The 6,125-nt window shown below is 46.8% G+C and overlaps 1 long non-coding RNA gene across 1 annotated transcript; it reads right to left on the bottom strand.

The window, feature by feature from the left end:
• Positions 1 to 2,137: 2,137 nt before the first annotated feature.
• Positions 2,138 to 3,892, bottom strand: LOC110342587. Its single transcript, XR_002384702.1, has 3 exons — positions 3,824 to 3,892; positions 2,944 to 3,022; positions 2,138 to 2,572 (listed from the first exon to the last, which is right to left on the bottom strand). It is a non-coding gene; the product is annotated as an uncharacterized LOC110342587 (long non-coding RNA).
• Positions 3,893 to 6,125: the final 2,233 nt, after the last annotated feature.

Below are 6,125 nucleotides of genomic sequence, written 5' to 3'. Positions count from 1 at the left end.
GTGTTTCGGGTCCAGGAACGGCAAGACCAGCAAGAAGATCACCGTTTCCGACTGGGCAACTCTAATTCTTCTGATTCGCGGGCCTATTACCCACCAGACCATTCCCTCTGTAGCTCAGGAGAGCATCCCGCCTCCACCCCATCTGCTTGTAATGCCCCGTAATCTCTGCTCTCACTGAAATTCTTTGGGTTCCATATTTTCCTTATTCCTCTCAAGTCTAGCTGGATTGCAGAGTTAAGTTTATGATTATGAATAAACCTAAGTAAAAAAAAAAGCTTCAGGGGCTGGGCGAGGGTCTTTACTTGCTACTTGCAGGTCTGTCTCTCTGCCTGAGACATCTAGAAGACAAAAAGAACATACACCCAATAGTAGGGAGAGGAAGGGGTCCCTTTGACTTGTGACAGATGGATCCAAGTTGCAACTCTCTAAAAGCTTTCAGGAATCCTCTTTTTTTTTTTTTTTTTTTTTTTTTTGGTTTTTCGAGACAGGGTTTCTCTGTGGCTTTGGAGGCTGTCCTGGAACTAGCTCTTATAGACCAGACTGGCCTCGAACTCACAGAGATCTGCCTGCCTCTGCCTTCCAAGTGCTGGGATTAAAGGCATGTGCCACCAACGCCCGGCGAATCCTTTAAAATTGATAAAAAGAGAAAAGTTTTCCAGGCATGATGGTGCATGCTTTTAATCCCAGAATTTGGTGGACTGGGGCAGTTGTAAGTAGAACTCTTTGAGTTCGAGACTAGCCTGGTCTACATAGCAAGCTTCAGGACAGTCAGGACTACAGAAGATAGTCCCTGTCTCAAAGAAAGAAAAGAGATAAGAGTTTTAAATATATTGGCATGGGCGCTGTCTGTAATCTGCACTGAAATCAGTAGAAAAACAGTCATACAAGAAATTTGAATAGGTTCATGACTTTGAGCCATAGCAAAAATAAAGCCCAAAAAGTTACTATCATGATAGAAACATGAACGTTTATTAGCAATAAGGCATTTTTTAAAAGGTACATTTATTTATTGAGTGTGTATGTATGTATGTATGTATGTGTGTGTGAAGGTGCATGTGCTCATGCGTGTGAGTGCCACAGGGTGCATGGAGGGATCAGAGGACGGCTTGTGAGCATCAGCTCTTTTCCTTCCACTGTGTGGGACCCGGGACTTCCTTACTGAGTCATCTCAACAGCCCTTCAGTTGACTTTGCTGTGTGGTGCTAACAGGATACAGCAGTCTCCTCAGGCATACAGGCAGTTCTTTAGAGCATGCATCTGAGAGTTGAGTGGGCAAATGCCAAGTACATAAATAATTCCCCCCAAGATTTATTTTATTGTCTATGTGTAAGGGTATTTGTGCATGCACTTAACCACTGAGTTGTGGTAGAATATTACTTTAAGGTGTGTGATTTTTGTTTATGCTGAATTTGTGTAACTCTGTGAAGCTGTGATTCTTTGCCTGTCTAAAACACTGATGGTCTAATAAAGAGCTGAACTGCCAATAGCAAGGCAGGAGCAAGGATAGGTGGGGCTGGCAGGCAGAGAGTATAAATAGAAGGGGTCTGGGAATAAGAGAGGAAGCAGCAGCCAGGGTGAAGCCCCAGAGAGGCCACCCGTGGAAGGCTAGAGAATGTCTGCACTGAGGACTACCCTGGTCTCACAAAACAGCTGGAAAACAAGCCTGGAGAGGCGCAGTCCATAGCTGCACTATGCCTCAGCACAAAACAGGAAACAGGTTTAAGGGTGTAAAAACTGACAGGAAACTCAGTAAGGCTTCATTCACTTCAGTTGTGAATGGTAATTAGCAGGAGTGCAGGCAGTAGAGTAGGAGCAGGGTGTGGGGGGGGGAGTTGGGCCAAGTGGCAGAGAAATGTTTTAAGGAGACATGGATGCTTAAAGAGCTGTAGACTCCCATGCTCCAGAAAATTCCATGAGCATCAGAGAAGTGACATGGAAGACTTTTTTTTTTTAAGTTCTGGAGCCACTTTTCCATATGGATGCCATCCTGCTGCCTGTCAGACCTGGGGTTTATCCGTTTGTGTATGTACATGTGTGCAGACTCAGCTTCTTATTTTATTCAGTGGGTTATAACTTGTACCTAGCATGCTTCTTAAAAAATCACATTTCAGTGTGTGTGTGTGTGCGTGTGTGTGTGTGTGTGTGTGTGTGTGTGTGTGTGTGTGGTGTGAACATGCTCATGCCACATTGTACATGTGGAGATCAGAAGGCAGCTTACAGTGGTCAGGTCTCTCCTGTGTGGGTCCTGGGAATTGGACTCAGGTCATCAGGCTCAGTGGTAGGCACATTTTTACCTGCTGAGCCATCTTACCAGTCCACTAGCATTATTTTTAATAACTCGAATCCCATAGGAACTTCTTGAAGCAGTTAGGGAGTCCTTTGCAAGGCTGGGTGAATCTCTGATCACTTTCTTGTATTCTGATAGGCCACACATTCTGACTCTTCTTAGCATCTTCCCAGGGAGCCCTGCTTCCTATGAGTACTGAGCGGTCCTTGGTACCCGGGCTCTGGGGAGTGTGCGTGCTTTCATTGCTCCCGTGTTGTTACTGCTGCCAGGCTCTCCCAGTCATCCCTGCATTGATCCATTTAGTGATTAAATGAATTTACATCAGGACCTCTGATTCCTTCCCACCCAGGCCTGTATAGGTTGATTCCAACTTTCCTTGTTTAACTCTACCTCCCTGGGCATGAAGCCTAATTCCCATGATCCTTAGTATACCTCTGTGTAGGATCAATCTTGCTTTGTAACATGGGCCCATTGTCATTGTCCCCACCTTGGGTGGATGCTTCCCTAACCCACACAGGGTCACTGTCATTACCCTTCCTTTGCATGGTGTCTTCCTTACTCTACATCTGCCCTGTCACCCTGCACCTAGCCCTTCCCAAAGGACTCTGTTATCTCTCTAAGGCCACTGTGGTTTTTGCCTCCATTTAGACACTTACCTTGCTCAGAATACTTGATAGGCACTTCTAAATCAGATCCAGCCATGGGAACAGGCTGCTGTATTTCAAACAGAATGAACTACATGTGAAAGTGGGCGCTTACAAACCCCGCAGGACCAGAGGCAGAGAAGAGACTACTACTACTACTACTACTACTACTCACACACACACACACACACACACACACACACCCCTCCCTTCCTTCCTCCCTCTCCCCTCTGTGTTTGCCACTCTGCAGGAACTACAGAACATCTTTGAAAATGATTGACTGTCTCTAGAATGTAGACCAGTGTTTTTTCAAGAAAACACCTGGAAGAATTTCTACTCATGAAATCTGTCTATCCTTGGCAATATTGGTTGTTGTTTTTTTTTTCCCACATCAATTTTTAGGTGCGAACCATTCAAGAATCTAGCCTGAGTCACTCAGCTGGAAAGGTCTAGGGAGTGGTCCTGATCAAATTCCTCTGGGACAGTATTTAAACTTTATAATTAAAGTTTGTTTTAAATTTGCCCCCCCCCCCCGAAAAAGGATGTATCCTGAGACCTGCTATGAGGAATTTGGGTAACTGTAGAGCCTGAAATTCAGCCCTGAGAGATGGAGCGGAACAGTGGAGGGTGGAGAGCCGACCATAGAAATGTGAGCTCATGAGATTTGGCACATGTCAGTGACACCTCTCTGCCCTCCACATAGACCTCGTTCACATCTCTGAGCAGCTGTGACATTGTTGCGTTGCCACCAGCATTTTACAGTGACCTTGTGTTGTGTGACAAGACTTTTCCTGGGGATATGCAACACACACGTCTACTCACCCCAGATAGGAAGCCCATGACAAACCAAAGTCCAACCTAGTGAACCCTGAGTTTTACTGGGATCACTTACAGGAACATGGGTGAGGGATGATTTACAGGAAGAGAAGTGACTCAGCACACTGCATCACCAAGCCCACCCCTGCATTGCATGGGTGACAACTCACAAAGCTGGGAATCTGGAGCACACTGCACAGTCTACAGGCAGCTCAGCAGGTTGCAGAGTGCGCGGAATCTGGAGCACACTGCACAGTCTATGGGCAGCTCAGCAGGTTGCAGAGTGCGCGGCCCAGGTGCAGTAGTCTAACCCTTTTCTCGGCAGCTCTGCTGGTCTCTGCTTCTTCCCTGGAGCTGATTTGGTTGCCTTACAGCTTGGCTGGCCTGATAGTGACTCTGGGCAGTTTGCATGTTTACTCGGGCAGGGAAGGACCTAGTAAATACTGTCAGTTTCAGAGACTTCCTGAAGCCGTTCTGAATTGTATCTTCGTATCTTCCGTAGTGTTTCAATCTTAGAGGAAACTGTTACATAACACCCTGGTAAATGTTAGTAAATTCTTAGGCCATCCCTTTTGATAGTCAAACTATCTCTTGGTGGATATAATGTATCTTCTTTTTCACCCTTTCCTTTGAAGCCTCCCGACTTTGTTTGTGAGGGTCTTGGGTCATCTTCATATTTAGCAATCCCACCCTGCCCTCTGTGGTGGGGAAGGGATGGAAACAGAACAGCAGTGTGCATTGTGCTGGCTGGTGTCTGTCAATCTTGACACAGGCAGTCTTTTGAGAAGAGGGAGCCTCCGTTGAAAAACTATGCCTCCATAAGGCTGACCCATAAACAAACCTGTGGGGCATTTTCTTGATTAATGATTGATGTGGGCAGGCCCAGCCCCCTGTGGGTCCTGGGTTGTACGAGAAAACAGGCTGAGAAAGCTATGGTAAGCCATGCTCCTCCCTGGCCTCTGCTTCAGCTCCGCTCCAGGTTCCTGCCCTGACTTCCTTCAGTCATGGACTGTGGTGTGGAACGGTAAGCTTAAATCAACCTATTCCTCCCCAGTTTGTTGGTGGGCATGGTGTTTGTCACCGCAATAGAAACCTAAGACACCATTTTAATGGGTTTCAGATGGCAAAATATTTTTTCATTGCATTTTAGTTTTTAAATGTTCTGTTCTTGAGAATTTCATGTGCTATGATTACCTTCTCTTCCTTCCTCAACTCCCCCCTCATCTCCCTACCCACCTGACTTCCACATTCTTTCTCTCCCTTAAAAACAAAAGAGCCCGGGTCTGATTTGTGTTAGCCTAGTGTCCCTTAGCATGGGGCCTGCCCTGGAGTGTGGTTGAAGTGCCAGTTGCAGATGTCAGGTTATTGATTACTGTTTTGCAGTGCAGTTTCTTTGGGGAAGAAAAGTTAGACTGGAGTGAAGATTCACACTCAAAGGGTGCTCTTTAAAAGGAGGGTTAGAGGAGGGAGCCTCTAAGGTGGTATAGAGCAGAAGCCTGCAGGGCCTGCCTGGGAAAGCCCCAAGGCCCTGAGCTTAAAGGGTCACAGGTGTGAAGTCCATGATGCAGGAGCCTGTTGAGCACAGCTGAGGAACGGGAGAAGGTTCTGGGCAAGGCTGGGAAATGGGCTTGGGTATTCATCCCACCCGGGTTGGGGGTGTTCTGTTGCAAAACCCACTACAGCAGCTGAGTGGAGAAAAGACCGAGGGGAAGGAGACAGGCTCAAACCGGGGAGGAGGTGGGGGAACCCACAGGCCTCTGGGGGTTCCTGTGTGGTGTGAGGGAAAGGAAGTAGGATGCAGCTTTGCTGGGTTTTGTTCTGAAGAGCTAGCCCTGATGTCTCTTGAGCTGTGGAAAACTGCAAAGGGGTCAGTTCTGAGAAGGAAAGTGGGGTGTTGGTTTTGTGGTATTTTAAATGTTCTTTGCAGTGCTGGGATGGGACCCAGGGCCTTGAAAATGTCAAAAATGTCAGGTGAGCGCTCACCACAGTTACTTCCCTGGGTGAGCATTTACCAGCCACCCCTTTTTAAAAGTAAGCTTTATACCTGGTGACATAGAATATTTTTTCAGAAAAGTTCATAAATTATAACTACATCACGTTATAAATTGTAACTACCATCTCACCAAGTCAACACACCCAGGTAGGCAAGTCCTTGGCCCCACCGTAAGAGTGACATCCAGACACTTGACTTGTGGCTTTGGAATGTGATGAGTAGGTGGGTGGCATACAGCATTTGCTATCAGGCCCCTTGCCTCAAGTGTGTGTGCTGTCATCAACCCCTCCACAGCTGACAAGTGTCACCCACCCTATAGATTATACCTCGGGTCCTGTTTGGAAAGTGTAAGGAGACAGTCACTTCTGCCTTTGAAGTACTGTCC

The sequence above is a fragment of the Mesocricetus auratus genome, unplaced genomic scaffold (genome assembly GCF_017639785.1).
Source record: "Mesocricetus auratus isolate SY011 unplaced genomic scaffold, BCM_Maur_2.0 Super-Scaffold_100025, whole genome shotgun sequence".
NCBI lineage: Eukaryota > Metazoa > Chordata > Mammalia > Rodentia > Cricetidae > Mesocricetus > Mesocricetus auratus.
The sequence above is the reverse complement of the archived record's forward strand: the minus strand, read 5'-3'. Positions and strand labels throughout refer to the sequence as shown.